Raw genomic sequence first — 22631 nt, 5'->3', positions numbered from 1 at the left:
TCAAATTCCTTTTTGTCTAGTCTCCAGAGGAATATTATTCCCACAATCCAACACTACTATGATTTTATTCACATGGCCAGAGTGTAAGAAATGCCTTAATAAATCTGTTAGCAGGCACTATCATTATAAATTAGTGATTCAAAAGAAAAAGAAATGTTTGTTCCACTCTCACTCTCTCAGACATTTGCAGTTCTGGCAGTCTGGAGATGGGGAGAATATCGTAAAGGGGGTGGAAAGGAAAATGTCTATGTAAAGGTCTATGTAAAATAAAGCAAAAGTAGGAAATACATTATGATGTATATAGAATGATCCCCAAATTGTTTTTTACCCATACACACAACAGTGTGGAAAAGTGCAAAAATAATAATATTGCTTGTAGGTGAAAGGATTACTGGTGGGTTTTATTTTTGTTGTTAAATATTTTCTTCTATTTTCATATTTTCTACAGGGAGTGTATATTACTTTCTAAAAAGAAAAATTTGCTAATGATTAATATTTTGAAAGATTTCTTTCTCCACTTTCTAGCCAACTTTACTAGGGTAGAAAAATGACAGGCAGGACTGAAGACTGCATCTTATTTCCCTGGAGTATGAGGAGGAGATACAGGCCAATGAAGGAGATGCTCAAGACCAGGGGAGGAAAGGAGGTGCTGTACTTACCGAGAAGCCAGAACAATTGCTTATCCATAGGTAAGGGCTCTGACCTGAAATGCAGAGGATATTAGTTTTGCTTTGATGAAAAAAGTTCTGAAAAGTACATTGAGCAAGCTGTCTAATGAGTTAACACAAGCAACAAGAGGCAGAATAAAGTCTGATGATCCCCAATTTTTTGTTTTAACTCCATGAAAATGAAAGTGGAGTTGGCAAATCTTAAGTTAGGAGGGGAAGATGCTGCTGTTGATGCTATTTTCCAAACTGCTTGCTTCAGGTTGCTGGAAGTGTCGATTTTGATATCTATAACGTTCTCCTTCAATAAAGATGATGACTAAAAGTGGCTACTGAGCTTTTATTCTGTTGTTAGAGTAGCAGGTACATCAAAGTGTGAATGTGGAAGATCATGAAGGGAGCAATGGGAATAATGAAAAGTAAATAAAATAATAAAGATTGCTCCATGTATCACATTTAGGAGTTTTCCTATATTGCCTTCAGGGCTCATTCTTCCCTCTAAACTGAAAGCAATACAATAGTAACAGTAAAAACATTTTAGTTAGAGGCATTTGTGGCATACATTAATTTTTCAATTGTGGAAAAAACTTCTCTGAATAACAACATTAGGATATTCCCACCTCTGCCTTGGTCTTCATAGTCTTTGATTTTCTTCAGTAGGCTCTTATCAATTAATTTGCATATACTATTCAGGGTGTCTAGGTTTTTTCCCCCCAGGATACTTTTCTTCTCCATCTTTATGAATGTATCTAGCAAATGTTTGAGAGGAGGAGAAACATACAATCAGAAGATCAGACTGAGCCATCTTGATTTGAGAGAGAGATTTTTCACTTTCTTCCACATTTTCCAATCCAAGAGCCTCTCCTCTTTTCCTAACTTGATGCTCTAAAGAGAGAAAAACCTGTCTGAGGTAAAAGACAGATCCTTGGGTGCCTCTGTGCTTTCTGACTTTGGCTCAGAAAGAACTAAGTAAGTAGATAAGAGAAAACCATCTCAGATTTTACTCCATCTTTTGTCGCTGTGCTGAAGCACTTTATGAACTGGCTTTGTGTGATGACTGAAATAGTCTGAAATGCAGGGCTGAGGCCTCACCAGCCTTGTCGTCATGGTGACTGTGCTGGTGTGGTTTATACCATTGGCATTGCCCCGGCTCTGGCTAAACTGACCTGGGTCCACTCTTGCATTGCCTAACTCGTAGGCAAAAAAGGAAATAGCTGAGACGCACAGCTGCATTCCTTTATTGTGATTGTCTCCACAGTGGTCTGTGCCTAGTCTAAAAACTAGCCTTCATGTTCTTTCTTCTGCCTCTGACTTGTTTATGATAATTTTTGAGTGGCACTTGACAGTTACAAAGGAATTGTACCTCAACTCACATGATCAATGACTTGCTTCTTTTTAAATCATTAGGTCGTAGCTAAAAATGTGAGAATCCACATTTCTTCCATTTGTAAATTCCCACACCCTGACCAATTCCCACAGATAACTCTGATTTTTAAAACTTGGTGGCATACCAGGTATTACCAAGTCATCATCCAGTTTACATTTGAGAGGACCCTGGCTCAAAATAAACTTGAAGGAATTAAAGTCTTCTTTTGTTATACCTCCTGATATCTGAAAAAGCATAACCCTGTAATGAGAAATGAAATGCTTTTAAAATGCTTTTTTAAATAATTTATTGAGTTGAAGTTTGGGCATCTTTGAAAGCATCACTGAGCTCCTTTCATGTCCAGCTAGTGTTGACAGACGGAAGAAGAAGGAAGCAAGCATTTCATAAAACACAGCTACTAGGCAAGAAGGTTGAGGTGACTCAGTATCATCCTGTTAAGATCACGAAGTGAGGCCATTTTGACTGTGTACTCTAGGAGATTTAGAAACAATCAACGGGCCAGGGATTTAAAAGAAAAAATGTAAACATATAAATTCTAGAAGGAAACGTGAATAAATTATTTTATAACCTGAAATAATCTAAAATCTAGAAGAATGAAAGAAAATATTGTTAAATTTTCCCATATGAGATGACAATTTTTCATGGAAAAAAGCACCTTAAGGGAAATGAAAATACCAGTGACAAACTGGGAAAAGTTATTTGCAACTTTTTGTCACATATAAAAAGCTCCTAAAATCTCAAAGGAAAAAAGAAAGAAAGATCAACAATGTATTTAAAAAATGGACAAAGTTATGAAGAAAAACTGAAAATTATCCTTAAAAACATGAAAAGATGTTCAATACACTTCATAAGAAATACAAATTAAAATCTACAGTAAGTCAAAAGCAAAATTGGGATCCTTACCACAGACCCTACAGAAACAAAGAGAATTACAAGAAAATACAATGAATAATTGTATGTCAATAAACTAGAAAACCTAAATGAAATGGTCAAATTCCTAGAATCATATAAACCACTTAAATTGACTCACAAAGAAATGGAAAACCTCAGCAGACATATAACAAGTGAAGATATTAAATCAGTAATTTAAAAATCCTCCAACAACCCAATCAAAAGAGGGAAAATGCAAAACAGAATTTCAAATTCTCATGGAATCCAGACTTTCTGGAGCCACTGAGGCTAAATGAACTGTCAAGACTATTGCCTTGAAATAATCTTGAAACTTTAAACCAAAAATATTTCCTTAAGTCTTCTTTAAACCAAACAATGTTGTTGCTGTTGTTAGGTGCCATTGAGTCAGTTCTGACTCGTAGCGACCCCACATACAACAGAATGAAACACTGCCCAGGCCTGCGCCATCCTCACAACCGTTGTTATGCTTAAGCCTATTGTTGCAGCCACTGTGTCAATTCATCTCACTGAGGGTCTTTCTCTTTTTAGCTGACACTCTACGTTACCAAGCATGATGTCCTCCTCCAGTGACTGATCCCTCCTGATAACATGTATCAGACAATGTTCTGCTGTTATTCATAAGGTTTTCACTGGCTAATTCTTTTCAGAAGTAGACTGCCAGGTTCTTCTTCCTAGTCTATCTTATTCTGGAAGCTCAGCTGAAACCTGTCCGCCATGGGTGATCCTGCTGGTATTTGAATACTAGAGGCATAGCTTCCAGCATCACAGCAACACACAAGCCACCACAGTACGATAAACAGACAGGCACATGGAGGAAACTAAATAATAGTTTAGCTTAATTAGTAAAGAAAGTCTGCTTTGAGCATTGTGCTCTTTTAAATAACTACATGGGATCAAACTGACAACAGCAGCTCGAAAGATTAGATAGGAAACTTAGGGGGCAGTGAGTTTATGTTAATGGAGGAGGAACAATTTGGAAAAGGATAGTGAGAATGATTGTACAACTTGAAGAAGGTAATTAATGTCACTGAATTGTACATGTAGAAATTGTTGAACTGGTGTATGTTCCACTGTGTATATTCTCAACAGCAAAAATAAAATAAAATGAATTATTTTTTAAAATCCCCCAACAGAGAAAAGTTGTGGAACAGATGGCTTCACTGGGAAATAATACCAAATTTTAAAGAAAAATTGACACCAATCCTTCCCAAATTTTTCCAAAACATAGAAGAGGAAGAAACACTTCTTAACTCATTCTATGAGGTCAGAATTACCTTGATACCAAAACCAGACAAAGACATTACAAAAATGAAAACTATAGACTAATACACTTTATGAATATAAATGCAAAAATCCTCAACAAAATACTGGCAAACTGAATCCAGCAACATATTAAAAGGATTATACACCAAGATCAAGTAGAATTTATCTCAGGAATGCAAGGGTAGTTCAACATAAGAAAACCAATTGATGTAATATATCACATTAATGGAACAAATGAAAAGAACCACCTGATTATCTGAATCAATGCAGAAAAGGCATTTGACAAAATCCAATACCTTTTCATGATAAAAACACTCAACAAACTAGAAATAAAAGGAAAATTCCTCAATATGATATATAGCATTTATGAAAACCCACAGCTAACATCATACTCAATGGTGAAAGACAGAACGCTTCCCCCTAAGATCAAGAACAAGACAAGGATGCCTGCTTTCACCACTTGTATTCTATATTGTACTGGTAGCTCTAGCCAGAGCAATTCGGCAAGAAAAAGAAAAGTATTCAAATTGGAAAGGAAGAAGTAAAATATTTCTATTCACTGATGACATGAAATTATGCAGGAAATCCTAATGAATCCACAGAATAATCACTAGAGCTAATAAATGAATTCAGCAAAGCATATAAGATCAACACACAAAGATCAGTTGTATTTCCATACACCAGCAATGAACAATCTGAAAAGAAATTAAGATAACAATTCCATTTACAATAGTATTTTAAAAATAAAATACCTAGGAATAAATTTAATCAAGGATGTGAAAGACTTGTACACTGAAAACTATTATACATAATGCTGAAAGAAATTAAAGAATACCTAAATAAATGGAAAGGCATCCCATGTTCATGGATTGAAGACTTAATATTAAGATGTCAACACTACCAGAAGAGATCTATAAATTCAATGTAATCCCTATCAAAATTCCAACAGTCTTTGGTGCAGAGATGGGAAATCCACTCCTCATATTCATAGGCAATTGGCAAGGGACCCTAAATAGCCAAAGCTATCTTGAAAAAGAAGAACAAAGTAGGACTCACACTTCCCAACTTTAAAAGGTACTATAAAGTTACAGTAATCAAGAGTCTAGTACTGGTATAAGGCTAGGCATATAGATGAATGGAATAGAATTGAGAGACTCCAAAAATAAACCCATACACCTATAGTCAATTGTTTTTTAACAAGGGTGTCAAGTCCATTCAATGGGGAAAGAATAGTCTCTTCAATAAATGGGACAACTGGATTTCTACATGTATAAAAGAACGAAGTTGGACCCTTCATCTGTACCATATACAAAAATCAACTCAAAATGGACCAATGACCTAAACGCAAGAATTAAAACCATAAAACTCTTAGGAAAAAAAACAGGTAAAAATTTGGGACCGAGTTTGTGACAATGGATTCTTAGATGTGACACCAAAAGCATGAGCAACAAAAGACAGATAAACTGGACTTTCTCAAAATTTAGAACTTCCGTACATCAAAGAACTTTATCAACAAAGAGACAACCTACAGAATGGGACAAAATATTGGGAACCATATATCTGATAAGGGTTTAATACCCGGAATACATAAAAAACTCCTACAACTCAACAACAAAAAGACCGACAACCCAATTAAAAATTCAGCAAAGGACTTGGACAGTTCTCCAAAGAAAACATGCGAATGGCCAATAAGCATATGCGAAGAGGCTCAATGTCATTAGTTATTAGAGAAATGCAAATTGAAACCACTATGAGATGTCACTTCACCCTACTAGGATGACTATTATCAAAAAATGAAAAATAACAAGTTTTGGTCAAGATTTGGAGAAATTGGAACCTTCATTCATTGCTGGTAGGAATGTAAAATAGTTCAGCTGCTGTGGAAAACAGTTTGGCAGTTCCCAAAAATGTTAAACATAGAATTACTATATGATCCAATAATTCTATTGCTAGGTATATACCCAAAAGAATTGAAAGCATTGATGCAAACATATACTTGTACGTCCATGTTCACTGCAGCATTATTCACAATATACTAAAGGTGGAAACAACTCAAGTGTCCAAAGTATAAATGGATAAACAAAATGTGGTCTATCCATACAATGAAATAGTATTCAATCATAAAGATAAATTAAGTTCTGATGCACACTACAACATGGAAGAACCTTGAAAACATTATGCTGAGTGAAATAAGCCAGACACAAAAGGACACATATTGTATAATTCTACTTTTATGAAATATCTACAATAGGCAAATGTACAGAGAAAAAAGTTTGTTAGTGGTTACCAGGGGAGGGGAAAATGTGGAGTTATTTCTTAAGGGGTACTGAGTGTCTATTTAGGATGATGGAAAGTATTTGGAAATGGATAATGGTGATGGTTGCACAATATGATGAATGTAATTAATGTCACTGAATTGTACACAAAAATGGTTTAAATGACAAATGTTTTGTTACATATATATTACTACACACACACATGCAAAAGTCTACAGTGAGATATTATTTGGTCAAAGAGGAGACATGTTACTCATCAAAAAGAATAATGAATGCAATTGTGTATGACATACATTGAGTTTATTTTTTAAAAACCAACTCTTGATCGTCTGATGATAGAAATAGAATGAAAGAGGGAGCAAAAGAGAGAGAGAGAGAGAAGAAAGAGAGAACCATTAGATATAATTAGGATTTAAAAAAAAAAGAAACCCGTTGCCATCCAGTCGATTCCAACTCATAGCTACCCTATAGCACAGAGTAGAACTGCCCCACAGGGTTTCCAAGGAGCTGCTGGTGGAGTTGAACTGCCAGCCTTTTTAGTTAGCAGCTGTAGCACGCCGTAGCTCTTAACCACTATGCCACCAGGGCTCCATAATTAGGATACAAACTCCTTATAATGAAAATTGGCAATTAAAAGGAAAGAATTAATAATTTAGATGGTTTTTCTTTTTCAAACCAAATTTTATTATAGCCAGAAATACATAGTACTAACTGACTAGGAAAGGTTTTTCTTTACAGAAGAATTCCAGCTTATAAATATGGAAGGAAAGATTGAATTAGAAAATCACCAATTCCTATCTTGTAATAAAGTAAGTATTTCAGGCAATGGCAATAAATAAGTATCTGAAAGATCAATGGTGAACTTTACAATGGAAGAATCAGGCTGTCACCACCTAAACTACTGATCAATCTTAGTATCATAAGAGTGGTAACTAGATATTGTGTGCCACCTAGTGTCATGCAACTTGAAACATATGAAGAATTTGTGAGGAACAAAATTAAAACATTGAACCTGAACCCCAATCAATCAAACATCAAGAGCTGTGTCTTAGTTGTCTAGTGCTACTGTAACAGAAATAGCACAAGTGGGTGACTTTAACAAACAAATTTATTTTCTCACAATTTAGGAGGCTAGCTCTAGGGAAAGGCTCTCTCTCTGGGCACCAGCTCTAGGGGAAGGCTCTCTCTGTTAGCTCTAGGGGAAAATCCTTGTTTCAGCTTCTCTAGCAAGGTGGCATTCCTTGGAGCTCTCCATGTGGCATCTATCTTTCCCCTATTCCTATTTGCTTGCTTATGTGCCTAATCTGCTCTTTTGTACCCCAGATGTGATTGGTTTAAGACACGCCCTACAATGATATGGTCTCATTAACATATCAAAGAAACCTCTATTCCCAAATGGGATCACATCCATAGGTAGAGGGATTAGGATTTAACACATATTTTGGGGGGGACACAATTCAGCCCATAACAAGCTAACACTGACTTTCAGGAAAAATGGAGGACAGATTAAAAGACATTCTGCAGGATAACTGACCCAGTTTTTGGTGGTACTGATCGAGAATAAAAGAGACTTAAGAGACATAACCAAATGAAATGTGTAGACCTTGTTTATATCTTAATTGAAATAAATTAATTGTAAAAAAGACATTTTTGAGAAAATTGGGAAAATTTAGTTATAAACTGGTTATTAAATAACCAAAGGATTAGTGTTAACTTTGATAATAGCCATGTGGTTTTGTAAGATAATGTCCATGTTTCCGGAGGTATATACTGACATTGCATAAAATGCAAGATATTTTGGATTTGCTTTAAAATATTTCATCAAAGGGGAAAAAAAGGAGAGAAAAAGAAAATAGTGCAAAATCTTATAAATTTTGTTTGGTGGGTGATGTGTATATGGTGTTTATTGTACATTTTTTCTACATCTGTATATGTTTGAAAATTGTAATGGAAAATTATAGTGATGTTGATTTTAATCACCTCTTTTAAAAATGATAAATCTAGTTTTTTTTTTTAAGCTGAACTGCTAAATGCAAACATGCCAAATGTCGTGTGTCTACCTTCACATTATCATACAAAATAGTTTCACTGCCCTAGAAATGACATATGTTACACCTATTCGTTCCTCTCCCGCTTCCTCTGATCCCTGGCAACCACTGATCTTTCTACTATAGTTTCGTCTTTTTCAGAATGTCGTACTGTTGGAATCACACAGTATGTAGCTTTTTTCAGACTGACTTCTTTTACTTGGCAATATGCATTTAAGGTTCCTCTGCATCTTTTCGTGGCTTGATCGCTCATTTCTGTTTATCACAGAGTAATACTCCATTGCATGAATATACCAAAGTTTGTTCATTCATTCACCTATTTAAGACATCTTGATCGCTTCCAATTTTTGGCGGTTATGAATAAAGCTGCTATAAGCATCCATGTGCAAGTTTTCACATGGACATACATTTTCAGTTCATTTTGGTAAATACCTAGAAGAGCAACTGGCAAAACCCAAGCTGTCGTTGTTGTAAGTTGCCATTAAGACAATTCCAACTCACGGCAACCCCCTGTGTGCAGAGTAGAACTGCTCCATAGGGTTTTCGAGGCTGTGACCTTTCGGAAGCAGATTGTCAAGCCTGTTTTCTGAGGCATCTCTGGGTGGGTTCAAACCACCAACCTTTCAGTTAGTAGTCGAGCGCTTTACCATTTGTGCCACTCAGAAACTCCTGGCAAAACCCATAGGACTGTACAATAGAAAAAGTAAACCCTAATGTAAACTATGAGCTTTAGTTAATAATAATACATCAACATTGGTTCATCAGTTGATTCATAAGAAATGTAACACAGGAATGCAAGACGTTAATAATAGAAGAAACTGCGCAGTGGGGAGAAAAGGTATATGGGAATTCTGTACTTTCTGCACAATTTTTCTTAAACCTAAAACTGCTCTTAAAAAATTAAGTATTTCTTTAAAAGCTGAATTAAAGTTCTTTTTCAAAAGATAATGTTAAGGTGACTCAAAAATTAGCAGTAAATTTCATGAAGACCACAATTAACAGAATTTCAAATTCTAGAAAAATTTGCTATTTTGTTCTATTCAATTGAGTGAATTTTGTCTTTGCTTTACTTATGTTACAAAATCAAACTCTCCTAGCATAACAACTTTTTAAAACATTGGAAATATCTAAATCATGTTGTGTGAAATGAAAATCTGATCATCGTTGATCATCACTCATCGACTTCATACTTAGCAATATCTTATCCACCAGTAAGCTTCTACATAAATTTAAAATGTATTCGTAGCCCATCTTTAAACCACAATCTATGATCACTACTCTCATTCCCACCAAAAACCATCATCTATATCCTCACAGACTCAACTCCACCAAAGACTTGTAATTTCCCAAACACACCACCACAGCTTGCCCTCTCCTATCTTGATGTGATTTTTCTTGCCTGCCCTAACCCCTACTCCATTCCCTTGTCTATTGGTGGACTCCCCTCACCCACTAAGAATCAGCTGAAGCATTGGCTGAGTGCCTGAAGACACTTAGATAACTCTGCTTTGTGCCACCGTGTCACCCTCTGTATACATGTTGTAAACGTATGTTTACATGTATAAAGCCACTATTAGACTGTGAGCTTCTTGAGAGCTGAGTCTATGTTCTTTCCATTTTTGTAACCCAGAGAGGCAGTGAACAGTGGTCAGGTACATGGGACCCAGACTACCTAGATCTGAATCCTGGCTCCAGCACTTAGGAACAGTGTGGTCTTAAGCAATTTATTTATCATCTTTGAATTTCAGTGACCTCTTTTTTAAAATTGAAATAATAATAATACTTATAAGCTTGTTGGAAGAATTATTTTAGTTACTATACATAAAATGCTTAATATATACCCTGGCACAAAGAAAGTGCATAATAACATCTATTCCTTGTGTTATCTAACTTTATGCCTGCAAATAATAGACTTCAAGAGTTGCTTGTTTAGACAAACTGTTTGTTACATATATATTTACCATAATAACAAAAAGAGTTGCTTGTTTAAATGAATGAATGATGGCATATTTAACAGGGCCAAGAAATAGTTAATATTTCATATATATATAATATGTTTAGCCCTAAATATAATTTTTAAAACTTAATACAATGCATAATTATTCTGCTGGGAGTTTAAAATATGCAGATCATTAATGGACTGTGGAACCAGTAATGTGATATAGTGCAATAACCTGACTGATCAACAGTCCTGCAGGTGGGGTGAAGCTAAACTTGACAGAAAACGAGTCAAATAACACAAGATATCACTGTTCACTAGGCAACAGCTTTTGGAATTATGGACCTATCAGGATTCAAGGGAACTAAACTGTTTCTGTAGCATCATGCCTTGCGATTCTACTACTGAAAGGAGGCGTGAATTCACCACAGAGAGGGGTGAGGAGAAACTAGCTGAACCTTTAAAAAAACTTTTAACAGCTGTGTGTTCACTGGAGTAACAGATTAAAACCTTGATAAGCCTTAACCATAGAGTAAGTCTGCATCCATCTGCCATATCTTTCCCATGAGGCTTTCTTGAGTACATGGGGGTAGGATGGGAAAGGCTATGGATAGAACCAGATTGCTCAGAGACTTCCCTCTGAAGTGCATTTGTGATGGTTAAGGTTGTATATCAACTTGACTGGGCCATGATTCTCAGTGGTTTGGCAGTTATGTAATGATGTAATTTGGCAGTTGTATAATAATGCAGTTATGCTCCATTTTGTGATATAATCACCTCTATAATGTGATCTAATGTGATTAGCCAATCAGTCGTAAGAGAAGTTTCCTCAGGGGTGTGGCCTGCATGCAATATATATGGACATCCTGGCAAAGCTTGCTGGCTTTTCCTCACTCTGTATCCTGCATACAGCTCGTCATCATCTGACCTCCAGTTTTTGGGGCTTGAGCCCACTGTATTGCCAGCCAACCTGGGGATTCAGCCTGTGAGCCAGCAGCCTGCTATCTTACCTGGTGATCTGGGATTCATCAGCCTCCACAACCTGTGAACCAGCAGCATCCCATCTTACTTGCTGATCTTGGGTTTGTAAACCCCTGCAGCTACGTAAACTAGGAGAAGCCTCTAGCCTGATGCCTGACCCACAGACTTGGGATTTGCCAGCCTCTACAACCTTGTAAGCCATTTCCTTGAGATGAATCTCTCTCTCTCTCTTTATACACACACACACACACACACACACTTCACTGGTTTTGCTTCTCTAGAGAACCCAGCCTAAGAGATTTGGTACCAAGAGTGGTTCAAGAGAAACAGAATTGTAAGGATGAGTTTTCTAAATTGGTTCTCAAGTCTGGTTAGTCTTAAAGATGTTTATGACTCTGCCTCCGGTAGTAAAGAGGGTTCTGCTAATCCATGGTGTGAAGTGGCAATAGAAATATGCAAAATATCATCACCAATCAATCAAGTATTGGTGAGAAGTGAGGCTCTGGGTGATCTCATGTTTGATACGTTTCTACAATTTTGTCAGAATGAGAAGTATAAGGAAGCCAGTTGGTTGGTCCTACTTTTGCTAGACAGTGGTGAAAGAGATGAGCTCAGGACTTCAGAGTCACAGCTCAAGTGCTGCCTTAAAGACCTCAAAGTTCCACTTATGCCCTGAAAGAAAGTCTTATTTCTTGTAGTAACAGAGTTGAGATTGACGAAAAACAAATCCAGAGTCTTATTGTAAGAGTGACTGAATTACAACACCAATTGAATTCCCAACCTTGAATGACATCTGAAAGTATAGGGAGGACATTGACTGGGAATAAATGGGATCCTGAAACTTGGGATGGCAATCATATGGGCAGATAATCAGGAAGCTGGGGATGCTGAACCCCTAAATTTCATTGAATCACTCCTACCAACAGAACCAGCCCTCTCACTCCCATCTGAAGAGATCACTCCATCTTTGTGTGCCAAGCCACCCTCCCCAGTAAACCATTAGCTGCTCCACTCCAGACTAACCCAGCTGTGTCTGAACAGCCTTTGTCTGAGACATTGCCTGGGGCAGCATCTAAGTCATTGCCTGGGGAATTGCCTGAGGCAGAAGCCTTACAGACATTGTGTTCTCAGAACACATCCCCACCAGCCATTTTTGCTTCTAGACCTATAATTAGACTTAATTCCCAGTGGGGTCCAAAAGATGAAGTACAAAGTGTGAACCAGGAGGAGGCATGCTACATTCCAAAAGAACGGCTTGACTTTTTTAATACGTACAAACAGAAACCTGGGAAATATGTGTGGGAATGTCTATTAAGGCTGTGGGATAACGGTGCAAGGAATATAAACTTGAATCAGTCTGAGTTTATTGGTATGGGCCCACTAAGCACAGATTCTTCATTCACTGTTTCAGCTGTAGAGGTTAGGAAAGGATCTAATACCTTATTTTCTTGGTTCGCTGAAACATGGATTATGCAGTAGCCTACACTAAATCAAGTTGAAGTACCAGACCTGCCTTGGTGTACTATAGAAGAAGGTATCCAAAGGCTTAGGGAAATTGGCAGGTCAGAGTGGATTTGGCAGGTTAGACTCACAGATCCAAATATTGAGTGTCCAGAGAACACATCTTTTACCACAACAGTGATGAAGGCTGTTGTGATTGTGATTTTACGTAAGCCAGATTTGACAGTGGGAACTGCACTAAATTGAATTAAGACACCTAACTACAATGGGGCTGACTGGACCCTGTGGTGGTAGGGGCCAAGTGGCGGCACTCAGTCGATAAGGACAAGGTGGGGGTGGTTATCGCAATGGGCAGCAGAGTAAATGCAGTAATCAGAATAGTCTGACTCATATGGATTGATGGCATTGGCTGCTTAGTCATTGTGACTCTAGGAGTGAAATAGATAGGGAATCTATTAAATATTTACTTGATCTGTACAAGTGGAAGAATTCTAGGTCAAGTGAATGGCAGACTAATTCGAATCACAGAACAGACAGCCTTGGTCCCTCAATCAATTCGCAGATTTGAGCCAGTTTAAAGAACTACAACCCCTTGAATGAAGGGGAGGCTGGGTCCCCTTGAGGAAGGACTTCACTACACTGCCAAAAATTTATACTGTCAACCTTTCTCCCAACCTTCCCCAAAGGGGTCTACAGCCTTTTACAAGAGTGACTGTTCATTGGGGAAAAGGAAATAATTAGACTTTTTGAGGATTACTGGATAATGTCTCTGAACTGACTCTAATTCCAGGAGACCCAAAACGTCACTATGGCCCATCAGTCAGAGTGGAGGTGTATGATGTTCAGGTTATTAAAGCAGTCTTAGCTCAAGTTCATCTTACAGTGAGTCCAATGCATCCCTGAACCCATCCTGTAGTGATTTCTCCAGTTCCAGAATGCATAATTTGGAATAGATATACTCAGCAACTGGAAGAACCCCCACACTGGATCCCTGACAAGTAGAGTAAGGGCTATTATGGTAGAAAAAGCCAAGTGGAAGCCATAAGAACTCCTCTACCTAGGAAAATAGTAAACCAAAAGCAATATCACATTCCTGGAGTGACTGCAGAGATTAATGCCATTATCAAGTACTTGAAGTATGCAGGGGTGGTGATTTCCACCACATCCCTATTCAACTTGCCTATATGGCCTGTGCAAAAAACAGACGGATCTTGGAGAATGACAGTGATTATCGTAAACTTAACCAGGTGGTGACTCCAATTACAGCTGCTGTTCCAGATGTGCCTTCATTGCTTGAACAAATTAATGCATCTCCTGGTACCTAGTGTGCAGCTGTTGATCTGGCCAATTCCTTTTACTTGATTCAAGTTTCAAAGGAATACCAAAAGCAGTTTGCTTTCAGGTGGCAAGGCCAACAATACACCTTCACTTTCCTACCTCATTGTATATCAACTTTCAAGTACTATGTCATAATTTAGTCCACAGGGAACTTGACCACCTTTCCATTCCACAAAACATCACGCTGGCCCATTACACTGATGATATTATGCTGACTGGACCTGGTGAGTAAGAACTGTCAAAGACTCTGGACTTATTGGTAAAACATTTCAGTGCTAGAGGGTTAGACAAAAATTCAGGTGCCTTCCACCTCAGTGAAATTTCTAGGGATCCAGTGGTACAGGGCATGTGGAGATATTCCTTCTAAAGTAAAGGATAAGTTATTGCATATGGCTCCTCCCACAACTAAAAAGGAGGCACAAAGCCTGGTGACCTCTTTGGATTTTAAAGGCAACATATCCTTCATTTGGGTGTACTATTATGGCTTATTCATCAATTGACTCAAAAACTACTAGTTTTGAGTGGGGTCCAGAACAGGATAAGTCTCTGCAACAGGTTCAGGTTATCGTGCAAGTCATTCTACCAACTGGGCCAAATGATATGGCTGATCCAATGGTGCTTGAAGTTTCAGTTGCAGATAGAGATGCCGTTTGGTGTCTTTGGAAGGATCCTATTGGTGAATCGCAGGACAGACCCTTAGGATTTTGGAGTAAAGCCCTGTCATCCTCCTCGGATAACAACTCTCCTTTTGAGAAACAGCTTTTGGCTTGTTACTAGGCCTTAGTAGAGACTGAACACTTAACCATGGACCACCAAGTCACTATGTGGCCTGAGCTACCCATCATGAATTGGATGTTGTCTGACCCACAGAGCCATAAAGTCAGACATGTGCAGCAGCACGCCACCATTAAACGAGGTGGTATATATGAGATTGGGCCCAAGCAGTACCTGAAGGCACAAGTAAGTTGCATGAGAAAGTGACCTAAATGCCCATGGTCTCCACTCCTGTCACATCACCATCCATCTTCCAGTCTACACCTGTGGCCTCATGGGGACTTCCTTATGATGAGTTGACTGAGGTAGAGAAAATTCATGTCTGGTTTACAGATAGTTCTGCGTGATATGTAGGCACCACTTGAAAGTGGACAGCAGCAGCTCTACAGCCCCTTTCTGGGACCTCCCTGAAGGACAGTGGTCAAGGGAAATTCTCCAGATGAGCAGAACTTCAAGCAGTGCACCTGGTTGTTCACTTTGCTTGGAAGGAAAAATGGCCAGATGTGTGACTGTATACTGATTCATGGGCTGTGCCCAGTAGTTTGGCTGGATGGTCAGGGTCTTAGAAGGAACATGATTGGAAAATTGGAGACAAGGAGGTATGAGGAAGAGGTATGTGGATATACCTGCCTGAATGGTCCAAAGAACTGAAGATATTTGCATCTGTTGTGCATGCTTATGAAGGGGTGACCTTGGAAGAGGAGGATTTTAATAATCAAGTGGATAGGATGACACATTCTGTGGAAACCAATCATCCTCTTTCCCCAGCCACTCTTATCATTGCCCAATAGGCTTATGAACAAAGTGGCCATTGTGGCAGGGATGGAGGTTATGAATGGGCTCAGCAACATGGATGTCCACTCACCAAGGCTGATTTGGCTGCAGCCATTGCTGACTGCCCAATCTGCCAGCAGCAGAGACCAACACTGAGTCCTTGATATGGCACCATTCCTTGAGGTGAACAGCCAGCAACCTGGTGGCAGGTTGGTTACATTAGATTGCTTCCATCATGGAAAGGCAACGTATTGTCCTTACTGGAATAGACACTCTGGATATGGATTTGCCTTCCCTACATGCAATGCTTCTGCCAAAACTACCATCTGTGGACTTACAGAATGCCTTATCCACTGTCATGGTATCCCACACAGCATTGCCCTGGATCAAAGGACTCACTTCACATCAAATGAAGTGCCTCAATGGGCCTATGCTCATGGAATTCACTGGTTTTACTATGTGCCCCATCATCCTGAAGCAGCTGGCTTGATAGAATGATGGAATGGCCTTCTAAAGACACAATTACAGTGCCAGCTAGGTGGCAATACCTTTCAGGGCTGGGGCAAAGTTCTCCAGGAAGCTGTATATGCTCTAAACCAGCATCCAATATGTGGTGCTGTTTCTCCCATAGCCAGGATCCACGGTTCCAGGAATCAAAGAGTGGAAATGGGAGTGGCACCACTCCATATTACCCCTGGTGACTCACTTGAAAAACTTTCGCTTCCTGTCCCTGCAACTCTATGCTCTACAAGTCTAGAGGTCTTAGTTCCAAAGGGAAGAATGTTCCCATCAGGAGACACAACAATGATTCCATTGAACTGGAAGTTAAGAATGCCACTTGGGCACTTTGAGCTCCTCATGCCTCTGGATCAATGGTCGAAGAACAGAGTTACTGTATTGGCTGGTGTCATGGATTGAATTATGTCCCCCCAATCAATTTAGCTAGGCCATGATTCCCACTGTTGTGTGGTTGTCCTCCATTTTGTGATTGTAATTTTACGTTACCCAGGTCACATCCCTGATCCAATGTAAAGGGAGTTTCCCTGGGGTGTGACCTGCACCACCTTTTATCTCTCAAGAGATAAAAGGAAAGGGAAGCAAGCAGAGAGTTGGAGACCTCATACCACCAAGCAAACAGTGCCAGGAGTGGAGTGCATCATTTGAACCCGGGGTCCCTGTGCAGAGAAGCTCCTAGTCTGGGGGAAGATTGATGAGCAGGCCGACAGAGACAGAAAGACTTCCCCTGGAGCTGATGCCCTGAATTTGGATTTTTAGTCTACTTTACTGTGAGGAAATAAACTTCTCTTTGTTAAAGCCATTCACTTGTGGTATTTCTGTTACAGAGGCATTAGATGACCAAGACAGCTGGTGTGATTGATCCTGATTACCAAGGGGAAATAGGACTGATATTACATAATGGAGGTAAAGAAGAATATGTCTGGAATACAAGAGATCCCTTAGGATGTCTCTTAGTACTACCATACCCTGTGAATAAAGTCAATGGAAAACTACAGCAATCCAATTCTGATATGACTACTAATGGCCTGGAGCCTTCAGGAATGAAAGTTTGGGTCACTCCACCGGGCAAAGAACCACAATCAGCTGAGGTGCTTGCTAATGGCAAATGGAATACAGAATGGATGGTGGAAGAAGGTAGTTCCAGATACCAGTTACAACCACATGACCAGCTGCAGAAATGAGGCCTGTAATTGTTATGAGTATTTCTGTCTTGTATGTGTGCAAGAAATATTTTTGTTTTCTTCACTTATAAAATTTAAGATGTAAATGGGGTTAGTGTGTTTCTATTGTACACATGTTAGCTGTATCATGTTAGGTGCAAGTATGACTATGTAATTGTCTTTAGAGACTGTATACAGTTTAAGGAGATGTGTACAGGTGCCAAGTTGACAAGGTGTGGACTGTGATGGTTGAGGTTGTGTGTCCGGTCCATGATTCTTAGTGGTTTGGCAGTTACGTAATGATGTAGTTTGGCAGTTATGTAATGATGTAGTTATCCTCCATTTTGTGATATAACGTAATCACCTATATGATGTGATCAGGCAATCATTTGTAAAAGAAGTTTCCTCAGGGGTGTGGCCTGCACCAATGTATATATATAGATGTTCTCGCCAAGCTTACTGGCTTTGCTTGCTCTGGATCCTGCATCCATCTTGTCATCATCTGACCTCCAATTCTTGGGATTTGAGCCTGTTGATTGCTTGCCAATCTTGGGATTCATTGGGGTCTGCAGCCTATGATCCAGCAGCCTGCCGTCTTACCTGCTAATCTTGGATTTGTCAGCCTCCATAGCCTGTGAGCCAGCAGCCTGCCTTCTGCCCTGCTGATCTTGGGTTTGTCAGCCCCTGCAGCTACGTGAGTTTGGAGAAGGCTCCAGCCTAACACCTGACCCATGGGTTTTGCTTCTCTAGAGAACCCAGCCTAAGACAGCATTGAACCTTTACCATGAGCAAGTAGCATCTGCTGAAGGCTCAGGGCAGAATATGAGAGCTAAGAGAGATCCTCCCAAGACACATGGGCCCTCTCCAAGTAGCAGTTGTCCCCAAAGTGTAGGGAAAGGCAGGAGATCTGAGAAAGCTCCCTCTGAGGCACAATGAACGTTCACTAAGTGTACTGCAGTGGCCCACTGGAGGCTAGAGGAAGGACATCAAGGCAGAGTAATGTCTTGTAAGGCAAAGAAAGCGGGCCTGGGACTAGAAAGTATGCAAAATTTCCTGGAGCCTCAAAAGGCTGGTGACTTGAGTACAAAGCACAGAGAGATCTCCTACGGCTTGGAAAATTGATGGTCAGGCTGTAAAGTATGAACAAATCTCCAAACTCTTGACAGCATTCAGATTCCAAGCCCTGCTGAAGGGAAAGTCCTGATTCTACCCTCAATACATTTGAAGCCAGGAGAAAACTGAAGTCAACTAAAGCTGTAACAAAGCACAGACCCAGCTCAACTATATATTAGGTGGACCCAGCCCACATTTTACTGGTCTCTTACAGAAGAAACATGTAATTTCTTAGGTAAATATTACTTACTTCAATCTCCATTGTTCCTTTATGCACGATGTTTGTCATGAAATAAAGTAATATTGAGACAGGCAAAGAAGTAGGAAAACGTGACCCACAAACAACAGAAGAATGCCAACAGAAGTAGTTCCACAGATGGTTCAGACATTGGAATTAGCAGAAAAGGTTTTTACATTATGTATGACCACTACATTAAAGGAAAAAAATGTGTGGAATATTGCAGAAATAGCAAAAAAGAGAAATAATTTTGAAAATTTAAATGTAAGAAAAAGAAAATACAAAATCAGAAATGAAGAATTTAATTCAATTGTTTAACAATGGACACGATGTAGAAGAATAGATCTGTGAACTTAGTTAGCAAACCCCAAACAGGAAAAATACAAAGAAAAACACAGCAAGGCATTTCCTAATAAAAATGTTAAAAATCAAAGTGAAAAATAATATCTTACAAGCAGTCAGAGAAAAATGATACCGTCCACAAAGGGAAACACAATAAAAATAATTCCAGACTTCTCATCAGAAATAATAGGGCCTATGCATAAGTGGAAAAACATACCTTGCTCGTGGATAGGAAGACTCAACATTGTGAAAATGTCAATTCTACCCAAAGCGATCTACAGATACAATGAGATCCCAATCCAAATTCCAACGACATTTTTTAATGAGATGGGGAAACAAATCACCAACTTCATGTGGAAGGGGAAGAAGCCACGGATAAGTAAAGCATTACTCAAGAAGAAGAACAAAGTGGGAGGCCTCACACTACCTGATTTTAGAAACTATTATACCGCCACAGTAGGCAAAACAGCCTGGTACTGGTACAACAACAGATATATAGACCAAGGAACAGAACTGAGAATCGAGACATAAATTCATCCACCTATGAGCAGCTGATATTTGACAAAGGCCCAAAGTCCGTTAATTGGGGAAAAGACAGTCTCTTTAACAAATGGTGCTGGCATAACTGGATATCCATCTGCAAAAAACTGAAACAAGACCCATACCTCACACCATGTACAAAAACTAACTCAAAATGGATCAAAGACCTAAATATAAAATCGAAAACAATAAAGATCATGGAAGAAAAAATAAGGACAATGCTAGGAACGCTAATACATGGCATAAACAGAATACGAACCATAAGTAACAATGCACAAGCACAGAAGAGACTAGATAACTGAGAGTTCCTAAAAATCAAACACTTACACCCATCAAAAGACCTTACAAAAAGAGTAAAGACAACTTACAGACTGGGAAAAAAATTTTGGCTATGACAAATCTGATCAGCATCTAATCTCTAAAATCTACAAGATACTGCAAAACCTCAACAACAAAAAGACAAATAACTCAATTAAAAAATGGGCAAAGAATATGAACAGACACTTCACCAAAGAAGATATTCATGCTGCTAACAGACACATGAAGAAATGCTCACGATCATTAGCCATTAGAGAAATGCAGATCAAAACTACAATGAGATATCATCTCACCCCAACAAGGCTAGCATTAATCTAAAAAACACAAAATAATAAATGCTGGAGAGGTTGTGGAGAGACTGGAACACTTATACACTGTTGGTGGGAATGTTAAATGGTACAACCACTTTGGAAATCGATTTGGCACTTCCTTAAAAAGCTAGAAATAGAAGTACCATACGATCCAGCAATTCCACTCCTTGGACTATATCCTAGAGAAATAAGAGCCATCACACAAATAGATATATACACACCCATGTTCACTGCAGCACTGTTCACAATAGCAAAAAGATGGAAACAGCCTAGGTGCCCATCAACAGATGAATGGATAAACAAATCATGGTATATCCACACAATGGAATACTGTGCAATGATAAGGAACAACAATGAAGTTATGAAGCATCTTATAACATGGAGGAACCTGGAGGACATTATGCTGAGTGAATTTAGTCAGACACAAAAGGACAAATATTGCACAAGACCACTATTATAAGAACTCAAGAAAAGGTTTAAACACAGAAGAAAACATTCTTTGATGGTTAGGAGGGTGGGGAGGGATGGAGAGAGGTATTCACTAACTAGATAGTAGACAAGAATTATCTTAGGTGAAGGGAAAGACAGCACACACTACAGGAGAAGTCAGCACAACTGGACTAAACCAAAGCTAAGAGGTTTTCTGAATACAATAAAACACTTCGAGGGACAGAGTAGCAGGGGTGGGGGTCTCAGGACAGTGCTTTCAGGGGAGAGCTAGGTCAACTGGCATAACAAAGTTTATTAAGAAAATGTTCTGACTTCCAGGCAACATGGCGCTATAGTCAGAAGCACCACGCCATCCCTCCGCAGCAAAAATCAGAAAAACTAGGTCAAACAGAATCACACATCAATCCTGAAACCCTAAGCATCAAATGAAGAGATAAAGAACTCAGCCAAGCACCAAATGGAGTAAGAAACTGACCAAGAACAGAGAGCGAGGAGAGATACATGTAGAGGTCCGCTATCAGCTACCACAGCACAGATCCACCATCTTGGACTCCTATCAGAGATCAGCAAACAGGGGGTATGAGAAAGCAGCTTCACGGAGCTTCCAACAAGAGACAGAACAACCGGTAACCAGCGATATAGGCTTTCCCACCCCCAATCCTTCTTCACCCCCACTTAGCCTCCTCTGCTTCCTGCAGCCAGTCTCTTGGCCGGGAAGCACTAGCTCCACCCTGGTGTCGCTTGGATTCTACCCACCCCCACTGGACGGCTCCCTGTTTTGTTGGTTGCTGGTGTTGCTTTTTTCCACTTCATTAGATTTCTTCCTTACCTCTCACCACCTCCCCCTCCTTTCTCTCAAAAACCTGGCAACGTGCGCCATCTTTGCTTTTTCCTGAAAGGCTGCAAAACACTGCTTGACTGTGAAACTGCTTCCCTGCATGTACCACCACTCTGGTGGGATCCCCAGGGCTTTTTTGTTTGTTTCCTCTGATATGTTCTGTTTTGATTTATTTGTTTGTTTTCTTCTTCTTTTCTCAGCTTGGGAGTCCCTTCTAGCCGGGCAGTACCACGTGGCTTGGAAGCTACTCTCTTACTCTGTGCAGATGCACAGGGACATCCTTGGGGGCATTTCTTTTTTCTTGTTTTTTTTCCGCCTTTGTTTCTTTGCTTTGTTTTCTTCTCTCTCTTATTCCCTTTTAGTTTTTCTTCATTTCCAGTTTCTTGATTTATTCATTTTTTTACATTTTTGTTTTTCCTCATTTCTCAGTCTCTCATCTCTCCACTCCAACAGCAAGCTCCTTTAGCAGTCTTTTTTGTCTGTGTGTATGTTTTTGGCTCCTGTTCCTCTCTCATCTTTCCCATACCCATCTTAGCTCCACACATCACAATCTACCCCCTCCTTCTGCCTACCTGCACCATGCACTGAACATCACACTCCCAAGCAGCACAGGCAGGGCCTACTGGAACCTGCCCTGCACTGATTCCCAGTCCGCATGGTCAGCCCTGGTACATGCCCCAAACAACCTATCCCAACAACTCCCCTTCAGCTAGACCTGCCCTGCTGTACCATACCTGAGTGACTGACCCTGCCAATTGGAGAAGGAGGTGAAAAGTATCAGGCCCAAAGATGAGCAAACAACAAAGAACACACAGCCTGCCTGCTCAGACATAACCAAATAAAACCAAACAGCAGGATGAAACAAACAAATCTACAATCAATAAATGAGGAAAATAACAACCAAATGCCCCGAAGACAGCAGACACTATCAAAACATTTACAAAAACAGCACAGGATGGTTCCAGTAGGTGTCCAAAATAAAAC

General features: G+C 39.4%; 1 pseudogene; it reads right to left on the bottom strand.

Annotated features, from left to right (window-relative positions):
- Positions 1-383: 383 nt before the first annotated feature.
- LOC101342089 (caspase-8-like) overlaps positions 384-22631 on the bottom strand; it is a 40819-nt pseudogene continuing 18571 nt past the window's right edge.

This window comes from Trichechus manatus, unplaced genomic scaffold (assembly GCF_000243295.1).
Source record: "Trichechus manatus latirostris isolate Lorelei unplaced genomic scaffold, TriManLat1.0 scaffold00056, whole genome shotgun sequence".
Lineage (NCBI taxonomy): Eukaryota > Metazoa > Chordata > Mammalia > Sirenia > Trichechidae > Trichechus > Trichechus manatus.
This window is presented reverse-complemented; position numbering and strand designations above follow the sequence as displayed.